We start from the raw sequence: 22,277 nt of genomic DNA, 5'->3' as shown, positions 1-22,277 counted from the left end.
TTCCTTTCAAGTCGGAACTTATATATAAGGAAAGAAACAGAAACGAAAAGCCTTTAGAATGTCAACATTCGGCATTGTCCAACATCTATGTAAATGACGAGGAATCAAGTGCTTTGTTTAGTAAAAGATACAATTACTGCAATGTGGACTAGTGCAAACAGTCATCGAGATGAACATTACGCAGTATTTAGAAGGAAAACGTAACGTATTCTGGTGATTACTTTAAAATATCTGTGTAATGACATGTTTTATGATCCCATAAGTATTTAGGGTTTGACAACGTCTTTACATGTAGCACCTTTATATTCAAAGTGTACCAACCCAGTCAAATCAGAAGTCAGAAATGAAGTGGTTCTATGGTATATTTGGAAGGCTATCGATATCAATCTAAAGTGGCTGACGGTTGTAAGAGATGCTGTAAGCTCTGTCAACTCATCTGAGTCATTAGCAGCAAGACATCTGGTGTGAGTGGAACAATCTGTGAAGTTGATGGAATGCTAATCAGTAAAATCTATCGATGTCTTGGACAGTGGGAAAAAATTGGCAAGGAGCGGTTCAATTGGTCTGTTGCCCGACGACATCGATCAAACTTTCCTATCCTTCAAGACGACTGATCCACCTGAAGGAGAAGTCCACGAGGAATTCCGACTCCTGGAGCGTCACGAATCATCAGGATCAGATGACTTACCTCCGACCCCTTTTAAAGATGGTAGTGACCTACTGATAGAGGAACTGACCGAGATGTTTAAAAAGTGCTGGGAATTAGTGTTTGAGCATCGTGAAATTAGTCTATAGTTTTTCCTATCCTTAAAAGGAGTTTACGTCGTTTCTGCAACAACTATCAGGGGATAAGTCCTCCTCCGATCGCGTCCAAAATAGACTCATGAGGAGCAATATGATATTCGTTTTGGTTGGGGATGTATTGAACATATCTTAACCATCGTTTTCATGTGTTAAAATACCACCATATCTGTTGCAGAACAACAATCTTTTGTTACTTGACATCATGGCCATATCCGACTAGTTGGACAGGACTACTCTCTGCGATTGTCTATTGATGAAGGATGTGCCTGAGAAGTTTACTAACATCTTTAAGGTCATACATACAAAACTCCTGGGCAAACTGAGGGTATACAAATACTTCTCTTCATTCTTTTATTCAAACAGTGGGGTTGGGTAAAGTTGACTAATCTCAACGTTCATTTTCAACTTCGCTATCGCTAACACCCTGGAAACAGTCATGAAGGATGCTGCGTAAACGCCGATGAGGGTGTGACTGATTAGATCGATTCACCTATAGTGAATACCAGGGCGGCTGATAACAACCTGGATGATCTTTGGCACCGTTATGTCAGTGTGACTGTGAGTGGTTGGATCTATGACGCGTCGGTAAGATCAGTTTTATTCTGTCAGAGAGACCTGACGACCCTCTGTGTTTGATCATCATCGTCTTCAAAGGATTGCTGGCATCTAGTGACAACACCATATTAGTAATGCACAGTTATGGCGACGACAATTCAATTGGTGTCACCGTCTTGAAACACCGATTTCTGTGGCTTGGATATATCCTACAAACGTTGTCTGAGGAATTTCCATATTGTGCCTTGTTCGCCAACGCTGTGACTGGTTGGAAAAAGCGGAGAGGTTGTCACTGTATGACATGGTGTCGTGGTGCGATATAAATCTGTGCAGAACTGTCTTCTGTTGGTCCTTCATGATACTTTGGTTGGAGTCATGGAGTGGTGCAACGGAGAGGCTAGAGACGTTATTACGCATATCTCAGAATATGAACCAGTAGCGATCCTGCTGTAACCTCTTGAACTGAACGAATTCTTTCTGGTTGAAATTTCCTTAATTCAACTTTTTTTGCATTACTACTATTATCACCATTTTATTCCACTCTCATATCATAATTTCTATTTATCTTTGTTCACTTTTTATGATACACACTTTCCTTTTCGTATATCATCACAATCTCCTTTTTAGTATGTGGCGTATATTTGATGCCCGCGTTTGTGTTGAAATATATGAATAAATTAGTTGAGTTACATTGTAGGTATTTGTTGGCTCTTACATTAATGACCATGGTGGATGGACCATTAGATATAAATTTTCCGTTTGACTCCACGAATTGTAGTTAGGCAAACCCCGCTTCGTGGTTTTGTGGACGAAAGTCAGTGAGTGATGTGGTGAAAAAAATTCTACACATATTTAAAAATATGGGCCAACAGGTGAGCAACGTTGTATGGCCAGTCTTACGAAGCGTGATTTAGCGTTTATAGTCAGGCGGATAGAAGACAACTGGACAGGTAACGAGTAGAGTGGTCGACAAGTAGAAATTTGAACGCATACGTAAACGTAAAAAAACCTCAAGCTTATGAGTAGATTGTCGACAAAGGCATACATGCATTTACAGATGAAATGACACAGACGTTTTAGAAGAACTGCACTGGTTGAAACTACTTTATTTGTTTTCATTTTGGTTTGCGGGAAACAATAAACGACCAAAGACTATACTGTGTAATCATTCATTTTCATAAAATAGGTGAGTCCAACCAGTCCTTTCTTCTTCACGATTCACAACTCAACCCCCTCTTTTCTTTCCTAAATATAGCAACAGGAGGGTGTTAAATTAATAAGACAATCATACTGTCCATAAACATATTAAATGTCAGTGATCGCTTTTTATCTAAGTGGACAAACTAATATCCAGCATCTACTGCGGACAATGGTGAATATTATACTTTACAAACATATTCAGAGCCTGGTGGCGTGGTTTAGGACAAAACATATGATGAAAGCAGACAAATTTACTTGATGCTCAATGTCGTGTAGTTTGATATATTAGTTTAGATGGATCAGCTAACTTAACCTTAAATATCTTGGCCGTATTTAAGCGTACCCACACTGAAAGTGCATTGCTTCTGTAGAAATAAGTCTAAAGATTAAGAAATTTGGTTTGGAGATGCAGAAGAACTGAAAGAAAATAAACTAACAAGAACTTAAGAAACGGTAGCTTGTGGGAACAATAGACACAGGCATGAACTCTTGGTATCCTGTACTTGGCCGTTCTTTGCTGCTTACCATCACCTCAGTTTCTTCTCCCTCAGTCCTATTCCGTTAGCCAAAACCGCTCCGTATTTAGGAAATTCGTTTTGTTTTTAAACAGTGGTCTTTTTAAATTCATTGATTTTTGATCATTTCGCTTCATATTGGTGCGTGATAATAGCAATTTGTAACAAATTTTTCGATGTGGATAATTTGGAACAATTTCGCAATTATGATTTTCAAATATTACAGGAACTATGGTCCGTGAAGGAACAGTAACCGCGACCGCTTCTATGTGAATCACTTGTAAGCCCATTAAAAGACGTTTACTAACATCTAACATATTGCCGATATCCATATAGATATCTACGGCACCTTGTTCACTGAGAGTATTACTCTGAAATTATTATTGTGTTCATTACGCAACCATCAAATCTAAGTAATCATACAGAGTCAGACAGGATCCATATTTCAACCAAGGCCAAACACGTTACTATGACGGAATGAGGCATGGAATTATTGTGCTTATTGGTCGTTACTAGGTGCTGTTCCTCTTGCTCTTTTACTATCCCCAAATTAATTACTGGTTGTATGATCAGTTGCCCTAATTTCATTTGTTGATTGTCAATTCATTATCTACTTCTCTTTCACTATCCTCTGCGCTTCTACTGGTTTTATTCCGGCTTATATTATTAACCAGACTAGGATACGACGTTACAATCACTAGTTTTAGAGACTCCATTAACGCGTCCCAAATTTACCACCTTCCTTAAATCACTGAAACTATTTCAGCTGAAATAAGTATAATCCAAATAAGTGTCATCAAGTTTCTCGATTGGTCCCCCAGCATCAAGTCATCAGCGCAAAAATTACAATAATTTCTACCAGTTTATCAAAAAAATAATGGAAATAGTCCTGACCTTCACTATCAACCATCTAGATAAAATTAATTCAGTGACGCAAATCAACACGGACGACTTGATGATGTGAGGATGTATAAAAGATGAAAATGATTTACTGGAGCCTCAAAAATAACTATAGAGTAGTGGACACTAGGCAATTTACTGTACATTAACTAACCGATATGCTGTATAATGAACATCCGGGCGCAGAGCACTGACGTCATTTATAAACATGTGCTCTTGATAGTCTTTATAGAGCTCAGCTTAGAAATGGCAATCACAAAAAGTGTTTACACCAGCCCAAACTACATCTAAAAAACAGCCAAAGTAAATGCAACTCTTTACTTCACACATAGACAGCTCTACACGAAAATACAAAGATAATTTTTAAAAGTGCTTATGAATTGCTTGTAGAATTATGGTCTAGTTCGTTATTAGTATTACTCTAATAATAGACCTCATCCTAAAACTGTAGATTTATCATGATGTAGCTGCCTAATCTATAAAATATTATATAAGAGTTACATCAGTCTACACTGACTAATCGTATAATCATCAATATATGATGAACAACACATTTAGGCTGGAGATAGAACAATATATTTATTATGAATAAAAGAGATAAGTTACGCAGGAACGACTACGCCTGAAAGGCTGAGTCATGCCATCCGATGAGTTGAATTACGAATGAATGTTCCCGTGTACACCTTTAGTGACCTTCTCTTAGTGTTACATGTTGGAAGTCTATTTTCCTAGTTATCTCATGTTTAGCTTTGAGGATTGTGGTTAGGATCCAATGCCATTACATACTCACGGCATTACCTCGGAGACCATTAGTTTTTGTACCCACTCGGTGACGGAAAGAAAACGCTGAAAATCCCACCACAGCTTTTTTGTTGTACGGTATTGTCATTTATTTGTTTCTTCTCCCTGTCGTGTATTTTAACCTTTGTTAAGATCTCGCTTAACCACACCTTTTGTTCTTTAGTCTTCCTCGTCTGAGCCTTTATTATGTAATTTTGATTAAAGACTTATCTTTCGTTACCTAATTTTCTGTTGTATGTTGCCGGACTATTGACAGTAAGTTCGTATTTGACTAAGCTCAATATCATGACATGGTTCACTGTATGGCTGTTAACCTTTCGACTGTCCACTTGGGAGGATTGCTGGAATCCCTGCAGATAGATATTTGATCCCATCTTATTGGAAATATTTTTATTGATTCTCAGGTATTGAAACCTTTGGTATTACCTATTTCCTTTGTTGTTTATCGCGCTACTTTGCGATAGAGAAACATTTGACTGTATAGCACAGGCTGTACCGCTTGAGACATTTTGAATTTTTTTGATGTGATTTGTACTATTTCCTAAATTAGAACCGTTTAAATTCAGCACAGAGTTTGTGTGCTGATATAATTTAATACGAGTATCTCAAAAACGCTTTCTAAGCTATACAGAAGAACGTAGTCTGGCTTATTCGAATATATTTTGGTTCGTCAGTACTGCGTTCAAACCAAATACTGACAGTTCGGTCGATACACACTCTTGCAGTGACTCACATTTATCACGAGAACACGACTGGTTTAATAAAAAACAATTATCATTATAACCAACTGTACCAGTGTTTGTTTTAACGTGCTTTTGTTTGACTGTGCTAATGACGGCTATTTTGTGCTCCCATTCTTATACTTACAATTTGATTGTAACTTCGCGCGAATTCGGTTACGTTCTGTAACCAAGCTTGTATCCTGGCACGATCTCGGTATCCTCTCGATGCCACGAGATCACCAGCAAATATAACTCGACTCGGTCCATTAATTGCCTTCTGGTATTTGGCTTCTCGGAGATTTTATGGGTCTATTTGGTTACGTTCAACCTACGCCTTCTGATTTATTTGGCACGTGTTTCTTGGTAGCGGTGTTCATCTCAACTCGACGCCACGCTACAATTGGTGACCCGTATTCTGGAAGACGCCTCAACTTCTGGTCAAATCTTCCAAAGAAGCCGATTCGGTGGGTCTATGATTTATCTATCCACGTCTGTCGTATATTTTCATATTTTTTAATAGATAATATACTCGACATGACGGATAACGATAAGATTAGTATTAATATAATAGACTCACATGTATGTGTACCGAATCCTTGTTACTTTTTATTCGCGTGATGATGAATTCCACGCTTTATTCGAGAAATTTTTCCCTATTAACTATTCTCCTCGCTGACCCGGCTGCTTGGTACGGAATGCATTCGCATACTCATTAACGTCTACCTCCCAGCATCAAATGGTTAAGTTGAACGGTTTCACTGCCAACTTAAAAGTGCTCTACGAGCACACGAGAACGACAACTGGTACGAAACCTTATCGCTCGTCCCCTTAGGTATTCGAACGAGCTTGAAGGCAGATATACAATGTTCCGCCGCTGAACTGGTATACGGCACGACATTGCGTCTGTCCGTAGAATTCTTCACACCACGGAGCAAACCTGATTTCGGTAAATCAGACTACGTCCATCGACTGTCTGCATTTATGCGAACTCTGTCTCCGGTGTCGACTCGAATACAACACTGACAGGTCGCTCTCCCTCGAGAGTTATCTACCTGTCCACATGTTTTCATACGAGTAGATTCGGTACGCAAACCTTGGCAACAACCTTACGAAGGCCCTTTTCACGTGATCGCTCGTCACGAAAAGACCTTCAAGGTTGATCGACATGGCCGCGTCGAGATCGTCAGCGTTGATCGTCTCAAACCAGCACACGTCGATGACAATGCCCTATCTGGTAACCTGAGATTCAATGCTAGACCTATCAAACCTAGCGGGATCCTTAAATCTTCTTCAGGTCCCACGCTAGATTCATCTGAGACCTCATTCTCACGTCCCGGTCAACAGCACGCGTCATCTGCACCGTCTACGGATGAGACGACAGTCTCACGTCCAGATCAGCAGACCACGCCGCCTCTGACCTCGGATGAGATTGCAGGCTCACGCGACACGAACGAGACTACCGTCTCACGTTCCGGTCGCCGAGTACGGTTGCCCGTACGCTTCCGCGACTAGCCGCACAGTTAACAACCGATACGGTGTAGGATTACTCCTATACTACACGCATGCTACACTCTTCTCTTTTTTATTTTCTTTTTGTTTCCTGAGCCCACGCCTTCGACCATCTCCGTTTGGTTCCGTCGACTTCAGTCAACTTTGGCGAAAGCTGGACTGGCCACCCATGCTCTTGTCAACGCACTCAGTCGATATTTTGGTTTCGAATGCTTGGCATACGCTTGGTCTCGAACATGGTCGTTATGGTCGCTTCTGGTCTTTTGGCTCAACGTGGTTTCGTCCTACGTCTTCAGCGTTTCTGGTCCGGACCCCTACGAACGCCATCTTCAGATTCTGGATACAAACCACTCTGGTGTAGCATGCCAACTCAAGCAATACACACAGCACATCGCTCCTGGTACCGTTCTCCGAAAACGACCTTCGTTGGCAACTCGACGATCAACGATCGCTTTCCTGTTCGCCAATTCTTCCGTCCTACAATCGCTCGTCAGCCGATCAGTCCCACGATTTAAACCGCTATTTATCGAAAGTGTAAACCCTTTCTAGCGGGGGCTTCTGTAGTGAGTCACATTTATCACGAGAACACGACTGGTTTAATAAAAACAATTATCATTATAACCAACTGTACCAGTGTTTGTTTTAACGTGCTTTTGTTTGACTGTGCTAATGACGGCTATTTTGTGCTCCCATTCTTATACTTACAATTTGATTGTAACTTCGCGCGAATTCGGTTACGTTCTGTAACCAAGCTTGTATCCTGGCACGATCTCGGTATCCTCTCGATGCCACGAGATCACCAGCAAATATAACTCGACTCGGTCCATTAATTGCCTTCTGGTATTTGGCTTCTCGGAGATTTTATGGGTCTATTTGGTTACGTTCAACCTACGCCTTCTGATTTATTTGGCACGTGTTTCTTGGTAGCGGTGTTCATCTCAACTCGACGCCACGCTACAATTGGTGACCCGTATTCTGGAAGACGCCTCAACTTCTGGTCAAATCTTCCAAAGAAGCCGATTCGGTGGGTCTATGATTTATCTATCCACGTCTGTCGTATATTTTCATATTTTTTAATAGATAATATACTCGACATGACGGATAACGATAAGATTAGTATTAATATAATAGACTCACATGTATGTGTACCGAATCCTTGTTACTTTTTATTCGCGTGATGATGAATTCCACGCTTTATTCGAGAAATTTTTCCCTATTAACTATTCTCCTCGCTGACCCGGCTGCTTGGTACGGAATGCATTCGCATACTCATTAACGTCTACCTCCCAGCATCAAATGGTTAAGTTGAACGGTTTCACTGCCAACTTAAAAGTGCTCTACGAGCACACGAGAACGACAACTGGTACGAAACCTTATCGCTCGTCCCCTTAGGTATTCGAACGAGCTTGAAGGCAGATATACAATGTTCCGCCGCTGAACTGGTATACGGCACGACATTGCGTCTGCCCGTAGAATTCTTCACACCACGGAGCAAACCTGATTTCGGTAAATCAGACTACGTCCATCGACTGTCTGCATTTATGCGAACTCTGTCTCCGGTGTCGACTCGAATACAACACTGACAGGTCGCTCTCCCTCGAGAGTTATCTACCTGTCCACATGTTTTCATACGAGTAGATTCGGTACGCAAACCTTGGCAACAACCTTACGAAGGCCCTTTTCACGTGATCGCTCGTCACGAAAAGACCTTCAAGGTTGATCGACATGGCCGCGTCGAGATCGTCAGCGTTGATCGTCTCAAACCAGCACACGTCGATGACAATGCCCTATCTGGTAACCTGAGATTCAATGCTAGACCTATCAAACCTAGCGGGATCCTTAAATCTTCTTCAGGTCCCACGCTAGATTCATCTGAGACCTCATTCTCACGTCCCGGTCAACAGCACGCGTCATCTGCACCGTCTACGGATGAGACGACAGTCTCACGTCCAGATCAGCAGACCACGCCGCCTCTGACCTCGGATGAGATTGCAGGCTCACGCGACACGAACGAGACTACCGTCTCACGTTCCGGTCGCCGAGTACGGTTGCCCGTACGCTTCCGCGACTAGCCGCACAGTTAACAACCGATACGGTGTAGGATTACTCCTATACTACACGCATGCTACACTCTTCTCTTTTTTATTTTCTTTTTGTTTCCTGAGCCCACGCCTTCGACCATCTCCGTTTGGTTCCGTCGACTTCAGTCAACTTTGGCGAAAGCTGGACTGGCCACCCATGCTCTTGTCAACGCACTCAGTCGATATTTTGGTTTCGAATGCTTGGCATACGCTTGGTCTCGAACATGGTCGTTATGGTCGCTTCTGGTCTTTTGGCTCAACGTGGTTTCGTCCTACGTCTTCAGCGTTTCTGGTCCGGACCCCTACGAACGCCATCTTCAGATTCTGGATACAAACCACTCTGGTGTAGCATGCCAACTCAAGCAATACACACAGCACATCGCTCCTGGTACCGTTCTCCGAAAACGACCTTCGTTGGCAACTCGACGATCAACGATCGCTTTCCTGTTCGCCAATTCTTCCGTCCTACAATCGCTCGTCAGCCGATCAGTCCCACGATTTAAACCGCTATTTATCGAAAGTGTAAACCCTTTCTAGCGGGGGCTTCTGTAGTGAGTCACATTTATCACGAGAACACGACTGGTTTAATAAAAACAATTATCATTATAACCAACTGTACCAGTGTTTGTTTTAACGTGCTTTTGTTTGACTGTGCTAATGACGGCTATTTTGTGCTCCCATTCTTATACTTACAATTTGATTGTAACTTCGCGCGAATTCGGTTACGTTCTGTAACCAAGCTTGTATCCTGGCACGATCTCGGTATCCTCTCGATGCCACGAGATCACCAGCAAATATAACTCGACTCGGTCCATTAATTGCCTTCTGGTATTTGGCTTCTCGGAGATTTTATGGGTCTATTTGGTTACGTTCAACCTACGCCTTCTGATTTATTTGGCACGTGTTTCTTGGTAGCGGTGTTCATCTCAACTCGACGCCACGCTACAATTGGTGACCCGTATTCTGGAAGACGCCTCAACTTCTGGTCAAATCTTCCAAAGAAGCCGATTCGGTGGGTCTATGATTTATCTATCCACGTCTGTCGTATATTTTCATATTTTTAATAGATAATATACTCGACATGACGGATAACGATAAGATTAGTATTAATATAATAGACTCACATGTATGTGTACCGAATCCTTGTTACTTTTTATTCGCGTGATGATGAATTCCACGCTTTATTCGAGAAATTTTCCCTATTAACTATTCTCCTCGCTGACCCGGCTGCTTGGTACGGAATGCATTCGCATACTCATTAACGTCTACCTCCCAGCATCAAATGGTTAAGTTGAACGGTTTCACTGCCAACTTAAAAGTGCTCTACGAGCACACGAGAACGACAACTGGTACGAAACCTTATCGCTCGTCCCCTTAGGTATTCGAACGAGCTTGAAGGCAGATATACAATGTTCCGCCGCTGAACTGGTATACGGCACGACATTGCGTCTGCCCGTAGAATTCTTCACACCACGGAGCAAACCTGATTTCGGTAAATCAGACTACGTCCATCGACTGTCTGCATTTATGCGAACTCTGTCTCCGGTGTCGACTCGAATACAACACTGACAGGTCGCTCTCCCTCGAGAGTTATCTACCTGTCCACATGTTTTCATACGAGTAGATTCGGTACGCAAACCTTGGCAACAACCTTACGAAGGCCCTTTTCACGTGATCGCTCGTCACGAAAAGACCTTCAAGGTTGATCGACATGGCCGCGTCGAGATCGTCAGCGTTGATCGTCTCAAACCAGCACACGTCGATGACAATGCCCTATCTGGTAACCTGAGATTCAATGCTAGACCTATCAAACCTAGCGGGATCCTTAAATCTTCTTCAGGTCCCACGCTAGATTCATCTGAGACCTCATTCTCACGTCCCGGTCAACAGCACGCGTCATCTGCACCGTCTACGGATGAGACGACAGTCTCACGTCCAGATCAGCAGACCACGCCGCCTCTGACCTCGGATGAGATTGCAGGCTCACGCGACACGAACGAGACTACCGTCTCACGTTCCGGTCGCCGAGTACGGTTGCCCGTACGCTTCCGCGACTAGCCGCACAGTTAACAACCGATACGGTGTAGGATTACTCCTATACTACACGCATGCTACACTCTTCTCTTTTTTATTTTCTTTTTGTTTCCTGAGCCCACGCCTTCGACCATCTCCGTTTGGTTCCGTCGACTTCAGTCAACTTTGGCGAAAGCTGGACTGGCCACCCATGCTCTTGTCAACGCACTCAGTCGATATTTTGGTTTCGAATGCTTGGCATACGCTTGGTCTCGAACATGGTCGTTATGGTCGCTTCTGGTCTTTTGGCTCAACGTGGTTTCGTCCTACGTCTTCAGCGTTTCTGGTCCGGACCCCTACGAACGCCATCTTCAGATTCTGGATACAAACCACTCTGGTGTAGCATGCCAACTCAAGCAATACACACAGCACATCGCTCCTGGTACCGTTCTCCGAAAACGACCTTCGTTGGCAACTCGACGATCAACGATCGCTTTCCTGTTCGCCAATTCTTCCGTCCTACAATCGCTCGTCAGCCGATCAGTCCCACGATTTAAACCGCTATTTATCGAAAGTGTAAACCCTTTCTAGCGGGGGCTTCTGTAGTGAGTCACATTTATCACGAGAACACGACTGGTTTAATAAAAACAATTATCATTATAACCAACTGTACCAGTGTTTGTTTTAACGTGCTTTTGTTTGACTGTGCTAATGACGGCTATTTTGTGCTCCCATTCTTATACTTACAATTTGATTGTAACTTCGCGCGAATTCGGTTACGTTCTGTAACCAAGCTTGTATCCTGGCACGATCTCGGTATCCTCTCGATGCCACGAGATCACCAGCAAATATAACTCGACTCGGTCCATTAATTGCCTTCTGGTATTTGGCTTCTCGGAGATTTTATGGGTCTATTTGGTTACGTTCAACCTACGCCTTCTGATTTATTTGGCACGTGTTTCTTGGTAGCGGTGTTCATCTCAACTCGACGCCACGCTACAATTGGTGACCCGTATTCTGGAAGACGCCTCAACTTCTGGTCAAATCTTCCAAAGAAGCCGATTCGGTGGGTCTATGATTTATCTATCCACGTCTGTCGTATATTTTCATATTTTTTAATAGATAATATACTCGACATGACGGATAACGATAAGATTAGTATTAATATAATAGACTCACATGTATGTGTACCGAATCCTTGTTACTTTTTATTCGCGTGATGATGAATTCCACGCTTTATTCGAGAAATTTTTCCCTATTAACTATTCTCCTCGCTGACCCGGCTGCTTGGTACGGAATGCATTCGCATACTCATTAACGTCTACCTCCCAGCATCAAATGGTTAAGTTGAACGGTTTCACTGCCAACTTAAAAGTGCTCTACGAGCACACGAGAACGACAACTGGTACGAAACCTTATCGCTCGTCCCCTTAGGTATTCGAACGAGCTTGAAGGCAGATATACAATGTTCCGCCGCTGAACTGGTATACGGCACGACATTGCGTCTGCCCGTAGAATTCTTCACACCACGGAGCAAACCTGATTTCGGTAAATCAGACTACGTCCATCGACTGTCTGCATTTATGCGAACTCTGTCTCCGGTGTCGACTCGAATACAACACTGACAGGTCGCTCTCCCTCGAGAGTTATCTACCTGTCCACATGTTTTCATACGAGTAGATTCGGTACGCAAACCTTGGCAACAACCTTACGAAGGCCCTTTTCACGTGATCGCTCGTCACGAAAAGACCTTCAAGGTTGATCGACATGGCCGCGTCGAGATCGTCAGCGTTGATCGTCTCAAACCAGCACACGTCGATGACAATGCCCTATCTGGTAACCTGAGATTCAATGCTAGACCTATCAAACCTAGCGGGATCCTTAAATCTTCTTCAGGTCCCACGCTAGATTCATCTGAGACCTCATTCTCACGTCCCGGTCAACAGCACGCGTCATCTGCACCGTCTACGGATGAGACGACAGTCTCACGTCCAGATCAGCAGACCACGCCGCCTCTGACCTCGGATGAGATTGCAGGCTCACGCGACACGAACGAGACTACCGTCTCACGTTCCGGTCGCCGAGTACGGTTGCCCGTACGCTTCCGCGACTAGCCGCACAGTTAACAACCGATACGGTGTAGGATTACTCCTATACTACACGCATGCTACACTCTTCTCTTTTTTATTTTCTTTTTGTTTCCTGAGCCCACGCCTTCGACCATCTCCGTTTGGTTCCGTCGACTTCAGTCAACTTTGGCGAAAGCTGGACTGGCCACCCATGCTCTTGTCAACGCACTCAGTCGATATTTTGGTTTCGAATGCTTGGCATACGCTTGGTCTCGAACATGGTCGTTATGGTCGCTTCTGGTCTTTTGGCTCAACGTGGTTTCGTCCTACGTCTTCAGCGTTTCTGGTCCGGACCCCTACGAACGCCATCTTCAGATTCTGGATACAAACCACTCTGGTGTAGCATGCCAACTCAAGCAATACACACAGCACATCGCTCCTGGTACCGTTCTCCGAAAACGACCTTCGTTGGCAACTCGACGATCAACGATCGCTTTCCTGTTCGCCAATTCTTCCGTCCTACAATCGCTCGTCAGCCGATCAGTCCCACGATTTAAACCGCTATTTATCGAAAGTGTAAACCCTTTCTAGCGGGGGCTTCTGTAGTGAGTCACATTTATCACGAGAACACGACTGGTTTAATAAAAACAATTATCATTATAACCAACTGTACCAGTGTTTGTTTTAACGTGCTTTTGTTTGACTGTGCTAATGACGGCTATTTTGTGCTCCCATTCTTATACTTACAATTTGATTGTAACTTCGCGCGAATTCGGTTACGTTCTGTAACCAAGCTTGTATCCTGGCACGATCTCGGTATCCTCTCGATGCCACGAGATCACCAGCAAATATAACTCGACTCGGTCCATTAATTGCCTTCTGGTATTTGGCTTCTCGGAGATTTTATGGGTCTATTTGGTTACGTTCAACCTACGCCTTCTGATTTATTTGGCACGTGTTTCTTGGTAGCGGTGTTCATCTCAACTCGACGCCACGCTACAATTGGTGACCCGTATTCTGGAAGACGCCTCAACTTCTGGTCAAATCTTCCAAAGAAGCCGATTCGGTGGGTCTATGATTTATCTATCCACGTCTGTCGTATATTTTCATATTTTTTAATAGATAATATACTCGACATGACGGATAACGATAAGATTAGTATTAATATAATAGACTCACATGTATGTGTACCGAATCCTTGTTACTTTTTATTCGCGTGATGATGAATTCCACGCTTTATTCGAGAAATTTTTCCCTATTAACTATTCTCCTCGCTGACCCGGCTGCTTGGTACGGAATGCATTCGCATACTCATTAACGTCTACCTCCCAGCATCAAATGGTTAAGTTGAACGGTTTCACTGCCAACTTAAAAGTGCTCTACGAGCACACGAGAACGACAACTGGTACGAAACCTTATCGCTCGTCCCCTTAGGTATTCGAACGAGCTTGAAGGCAGATATACAATGTTCCGCCGCTGAACTGGTATACGGCACGACATTGCGTCTGCCCGTAGAATTCTTCACACCACGGAGCAAACCTGATTTCGGTAAATCAGACTACGTCCATCGACTGTCTGCATTTATGCGAACTCTGTCTCCGGTGTCGACTCGAATACAACACTGACAGGTCGCTCTCCCTCGAGAGTTATCTACCTGTCCACATGTTTTCATACGAGTAGATTCGGTACGCAAACCTTGGCAACAACCTTACGAAGGCCCTTTTCACGTGATCGCTCGTCACGAAAAGACCTTCAAGGTTGATCGACATGGCCGCGTCGAGATCGTCAGCGTTGATCGTCTCAAACCAGCACACGTCGATGACAATGCCCTATCTGGTAACCTGAGATTCAATGCTAGACCTATCAAACCTAGCGGGATCCTTAAATCTTCTTCAGGTCCCACGCTAGATTCATCTGAGACCTCATTCTCACGTCCCGGTCAACAGCACGCGTCATCTGCACCGTCTACGGATGAGACGACAGTCTCACGTCCAGATCAGCAGACCACGCCGCCTCTGACCTCGGATGAGATTGCAGGCTCACGCGACACGAACGAGACTACCGTCTCACGTTCCGGTCGCCGAGTACGGTTGCCCGTACGCTTCCGCGACTAGCCGCACAGTTAACAACCGATACGGTGTAGGATTACTCCTATACTACACGCATGCTACACTCTTCTCTTTTTTATTTTCTTTTTGTTTCCTGAGCCCACGCCTTCGACCATCTCCGTTTGGTTCCGTCGACTTCAGTCAACTTTGGCGAAAGCTGGACTGGCCACCCATGCTCTTGTCAACGCACTCAGTCGATATTTTGGTTTCGAATGCTTGGCATACGCTTGGTCTCGAACATGGTCGTTATGGTCGCTTCTGGTCTTTTGGCTCAACGTGGTTTCGTCCTACGTCTTCAGCGTTTCTGGTCCGGACCCCTACGAACGCCATCTTCAGATTCTGGATACAAACCACTCTGGTGTAGCATGCCAACTCAAGCAATACACACAGCACATCGCTCCTGGTACCGTTCTCCGAAAACGACCTTCGTTGGCAACTCGACGATCAACGATCGCTTTCCTGTTCGCCAATTCTTCCGTCCTACAATCGCTCGTCAGCCGATCAGTCCCACGATTTAAACCGCTATTTATCGAAAGTGTAAACCCTTTCTAGCGGGGGCTTCTGTAGTGAGTCACATTTATCACGAGAACACGACTGGTTTAATAAAAACAATTATCATTATAACCAACTGTACCAGTGTTTGTTTTAACGTGCTTTTGTTTGACTGTGCTAATGACGGCTATTTTGTGCTCCCATTCTTATACTTACAATTTGATTGTAACTTCGCGCGAATTCGGTTACGTTCTGTAACCAAGCTTGTATCCTGGCACGATCTCGGTATCCTCTCGATGCCACGAGATCACCAGCAAATATAACTCGACTCGGTCCATTAATTGCCTCCTGGTATTTGGCTTCTCGGAGATTTTATGGGTCTATTTGGTTACGTTCAACCTACGCCTTCTGATTTATTTGGCACGTGTTTCTTGGTAGCGGTGTTCATCTCAACTCGACGCCACGCTACAATTGGTGACCCGTATTCTGGAAGACGCCTCAACTTCTGGTCAAATCTTCCAAAGAAGCCGATTCGGTGGGTCTATGATTTATCTATCCACGTCTGTCGTATATTTTCATATTTTTTAATAGATAATATACTCGACATGACGGATAACGATAAGATTAGTATTAATATAATAGACTCACATGTATGTGTACCGAATCCTTGTTACTTTTTATTCGCGTGATGATGAATTCCACGCTTTATTCGAGAAATTTTCCCTATTAACTATTCTCCTCGCTGACCCGGCTGCTTGGTACGGAATGCATTCGCATACTCATTAACGTCTACCTCCCAGCATCAAATGGTTAAGTTGAACGGTTTCACTGCCAACTTAAAAGTGCTCTACGAGCACACGAGAACGACAACTGGTACGAAACCTTATCGCTCGTCCCCTTAGGTATTCGAACGAGCTTGAAGGCAGATATACAATGTTCCGCCGCTGAACTGGTATACGGCACGACATTGCGTCTGCCCGTAGAATTCTTCACACCACGGAGCAAACCTGATTTCGGTAAATCAGACTACGTCCATCGACTGTCTGCATTTATGCGAACTCTGTCTCCGGTGTCGACTCGAATACAACACTGACAGGTCGCTCTCCCTCGAGAGTTATCTACCTGTCCACATGTTTTCATACGAGTAGATTCGGTACGCAAACCTTGGCAACAACCTTACGAAGGCCCTTTTCACGTGATCGCTCGTCACGAAAAGACCTTCAAGGTTGATCGACATGGCCGCGTCGAGATCGTCAGCGTTGATCGTCTCAAACCAGCACACGTCGATGACAATGCCCTATCTGGTAACCTGAGATTCAATGCTAGACCTATCAAACCTAGCGGGATCCTTAAATCTTCTTCAGGTCCCACGCTAGATTCATCTGAGACCTCATTCTCACGTCCCGGTCAACAGCACGCGTCATCTGCACCGTCTACGGATGAGACGACAGTCTCACGTCCAGATCAGCAGACCACGCCGCCTCTGACCTCGGATGAGATTGCAGGCTCACGCGACACGAACGAGACTACCGTCTCACGTTCCGGTCGCCGAGTACGGTTGCCCGTACGCTTCCGCGACTAGCCGCACAGTTAACAACCGATACGGTGTAGGATTACTCCTATACTACACGCATGCTACACTCTTCTCTTTTTATTTTCTTTTTGTTTCCTGAGCCCACGCCTTCGACCATCTCCGTTTGGTTCCGTCGACTTCAGTCAACTTTGGCGAAAGCTGGACTGGCCACCCATGCTCTTGTCAACGCACTCAGTCGATATTTTGGTTTCGAATGCTTGGCATACGCTTGGTCTCGAACATGGTCGTTATGGTCGCTTCTGGTCTTTTGGCTCAACGTGGTTTCGTCCTACGTCTTCAGCGTTTCTGGTCCGGACCCCTACGAACGCCATCTTCAGATTCTGGATACAAACCACTCTGGTGTAGCATGCCAACTCAAGCAATACACACAGCACATCGCTCCTGGTACCGTTCTCCGAAAACGACCTTCGTTGGCAACTCGACGATCAACGATCGCTTTCCTGTTCGCCAATTCTTCCGTCCTACAATCGCTCGTCAGCCGATCAGTCCCACGATTTAAACCGCTATTTATCGAAAGTGTAAACCCTTTCTAGCGGGGGCTTCTGTAGTGAGTCACATTTATCACGAGAACACGACTGGTTTAATAAAAACAATTATCATTATAACCAACTGTACCAGTGTTTGTTTTAACGTGCTTTTGTTTGACTGTGCTAATGACGGCTATTTTGTGCTCCCATTCTTATACTTACAATTTGATTGTAACTTCGCGCGAATTCGGTTACGTTCTGTAACCAAGCTTGTATCCTGGCACGATCTCGGTATCCTCTCGATGCCACGAGATCACCAGCAAATATAACTCGACTCGGTCCATTAATTGCCTTCTGGTATTTGGCTTCTCGGAGATTTTATGGGTCTATTTGGTTACGTTCAACCTACGCCTTCTGATTTATTTGGCACGTGTTTCTTGGTAGCGGTGTTCATCTCAACTCGACGCCACGCTACAATTGGTGACCCGTATTCTGGAAGACGCCTCAACTTCTGGTCAAATCTTCCAAAGAAGCCGATTCGGTGGGTCTATGATTTATCTATCCACGTCTGTCGTATATTTTCATATTTTTTAATAGATAATATACTCGACATGACGGATAACGATAAGATTAGTATTAATATAATAGACTCACATGTATGTGTACCGAATCCTTGTTACTTTTTATTCGCGTGATGATGAATTCCACGCTTTATTCGAGAAATTTTTCCCTATTAACTATTCTCCTCGCTGACCCGGCTGCTTGGTACGGAATGCATTCGCATACTCATTAACGTCTACCTCCCAGCATCAAATGGTTAAGTTGAACGGTTTCACTGCCAACTTAAAAGTGCTCTACGAGCACACGAGAACGACAACTGGTACGAAACCTTATCGCTCGTCCCCTTAGGTATTCGAACGAGCTTGAAGGCAGATATACAATGTTCCGCCGCTGAACTGGTATACGGCACGACATTGCGTCTGCCCGTAGAATTCTTCACACCACGGAGCAAACCTGATTTCGGTAAATCAGACTACGTCCATCGACTGTCTGCATTTATGCGAACTCTGTCTCCGGTGTCGACTCGAATACAACACTGACAGGTCGCTCTCCCTCGAGAGTTATCTACCTGTCCACATGTTTTCATACGAGTAGATTCGGTACGCAAACCTTGGCAACAACCTTACGAAGGCCCTTTTCACGTGATCGCTCGTCACGAAAAGACCTTCAAGGTTGATCGACATGGCCGCGTCGAGATCGTCAGCGTTGATCGTCTCAAACCAGCACACGTCGATGACAATGCCCTATCTGGTAACCTGAGATTCAATGCTAGACCTATCAAACCTAGCGGGATTCTTAAATCTTCTTCAGGTCCCACGCTAGATTCATCTGAGACCTCATTCTCACGTCCCGGTCAACAGCACGCGTCATCTGCACCGTCTACGGATGAGACGACAGTCTCACGTCCAGATCAGCAGACCACGCCGCCTCTGACCTCGGATGAGATTGCAGGCTCACGCGACACGAACGAGACTACCGTCTCACGTTCCGGTCGCCGAGTACGGTTGCCCGTACGCTTCCGCGACTAGCCGCACAGTTAACAACCGATACGGTGTAGGATTACTCCTATACTACACGCATGCTACACTCTTCTCTTTTTTATTTTCTTTTTGTTTCCTGAGCCCACGCCTTCGACCATCTCCGTTTGGTTCCGTCGACTTCAGTCAACTTTGGCGAAAGCTGGACTGGCCACCCATGCTCTTGTCAACGCACTCAGTCGATATTTTGGTTTCGAATGCTTGGCATACGCTTGGTCTCGAACATGGTCGTTATGGTCGCTTCTGGTCTTTTGGCTCAACGTGGTTTCGTCCTACGTCTTCAGCGTTTCTGGTCCGGACCCCTACGAACGCCATCTTCAGATTCTGGATACAAACCACTCTGGTGTAGCATGCCAACTCAAGCAATACACACAGCACATCGCTCCTGGTACCGTTCTCCGAAAACGACCTTCGTTGGCAACTCGACGATCAACGATCGCTTTCCTGTTCGCCAATTCTTCCGTCCTACAATCGCTCGTCAGCCGATCAGTCCCACGATTTAAACCGCTATTTATCGAAAGTGTAAACCCTTTCTAGCGGGGGCTTCTGTAGTGAGTCACATTTATCACGAGAACACGACTGGTTTAATAAAAACAATTATCATTATAACCAACTGTACCAGTGTTTGTTTTAACGTGCTTTTGTTTGACTGTGCTAATGACGGCTATTTTGTGCTCCCATTCTTATACTTACAATTTGATTGTAACTTCGCGCGAATTCGGTTACGTTCTGTAACCAAGCTTGTATCCTGGCACGATCTCGGTATCCTCTCGATGCCACGAGATCACCAGCAAATATAACTCGACTCGGTCCATTAATTGCCTCCTGGTATTTGGCTTCTCGGAGATTTTATGGGTCTATTTGGTTACGTTCAACCTACGCCTTCTGATTTATTTGGCACGTGTTTCTTGGTAGCGGTGTTCATCTCAACTCGACGCCACGCTACAATTGGTGACCCGTATTCTGGAAGACGCCTCAACTTCTGGTCAAATCTTCCAAAGAAGCCGATTCGGTGGGTCTATGATTTATCTATCCACGTCTGTCGTATATTTTCATATTTTTTAATAGATAATATACTCGACATGACGGATAACGATAAGATTAGTATTAATATAATAGACTCACATGTATGTGTACCGAATCCTTGTTACTTTTTATTCGCGTGATGATGAATTCCACGCTTTATTCGAGAAATTTTTCCCTATTAACTATTCTCCTCGCTGACCCGGCTGCTTGGTACGGAATGCATTCGCATACTCATTAACGTCTACCTCCCAGCATCAAATGGTTAAGTTGAACGGTTTCACTGCCAACTTAAAAGTGCTCTACGAGCACACGAGAACGACAACTGGTACGAAACCTTATCGCTCGTCCCCTTAGGTATTCGAACGAGCTTGAAGGCAGATATACAATGTTCCGCCGCTGAACTGGTATACGGCACGACATTGCGTCTGCCCGTAGAATTCTTCACACCACGGAGCAAACCTGATTTCGGTAAATCAGACTACGTCCATCGACTGTCTGCATTTATGCGAACTCTGTCTCCGGTGTCGACTCGAATACAACACTGACAGGTCGCTCTCCCTCGAGAGTTATCTACCTGTCCACATGTTTTCATACGAGTAGATTCGGTACGCAAACCTTGGCAACAACCTTACGAAGGCCCTTTTCACGTGATCGCTCGTCACGAAAAGACCTTCAAGGTTGATCGACATGGCCGCGTCGAGATCGTCAGCGTTGATCGTCTCAAACCAGCACACGTCGATGACAATGCCCTATCTGGTAACCTGAGATTCAATGCTAGACCTATCAAACCTAGCGGGATCCTTAAATCTTCTTCAGGTCCCACGCTAGATTCATCTGAGACCTCATTCTCACGTCCCGGTCAACAGCACGCGTCATCTGCACCGTCTACGGATGAGACGACAGTCTCACGTCCAGATCAGCAGACCACGCCGCCTCTGACCTCGGATGAGATTGCAGGCTCACGCGACACGAACGAGACTACCGTCTCACGTTCCGGTCGCCGAGTACGGTTGCCCGTACGCTTCCGCGACTAGCCGCACAGTTAACAACCGATACGGTGTAGGATTACTCCTATACTACACGCATGCTACACTCTTCTCTTTTTTATTTTCTTTTTGTTTCCTGAGCCCACGCCTTCGACCATCTCCGTTTGGTTCCGTCGACTTCAGTCAACTTTGGCGAAAGCTGGACTGGCCACCCATGCTCTTGTCAACGCACTCAGTCGATATTTTGGTTTCGAATGCTTGGCATACGCTTGGTCTCGAACATGGTCGTTATGGTCGCTTCTGGTCTTTTGGCTCAACGTGGTTTCGTCCTACGTCTTCAGCGTTTCTGGTCCGGACCCCTACGAACGCCATCTTCAGATTCTGGATACAAACCACTCTGGTGTAGCATGCCAACTCAAGCAATACACACAGCACATCGCTCCTGGTACCGTTCTCCGAAAACGACCTTCGTTGGCAACTCGACGATCAACGATCGCTTTCCTGTTCGCCAATTCTTCCGTCCTACAATCGCTCGTCAGCCGATCAGTCCCACGATTTAAACCGCTATTTATCGAAAGTGTAAACCCTTTCTAGCGGGGGCTTCTGTAGTGAGTCACATTTATCACGAGAACACGACTGGTTTAATAAAAACAATTATCATTATAACCAACTGTACCAGTGTTTGTTTTAACGTGCTTTTGTTTGACTGTGCTAATGACGGCTATTTTGTGCTCCCATTCTTATACTTACAATTTGATTGTAACTTCGCGCGAATTCGGTTACGTTCTGTAACCAAGCTTGTATCCTGGCACGATCTCGGTATCCTCTCGATGCCAC

Source organism: Schistosoma haematobium, chromosome 5 (assembly GCF_000699445.3).
Source record: "Schistosoma haematobium chromosome 5, whole genome shotgun sequence".
Lineage (NCBI taxonomy): Eukaryota > Metazoa > Platyhelminthes > Trematoda > Strigeidida > Schistosomatidae > Schistosoma > Schistosoma haematobium.
Note: the sequence above shows the minus strand (reverse complement) of the source record.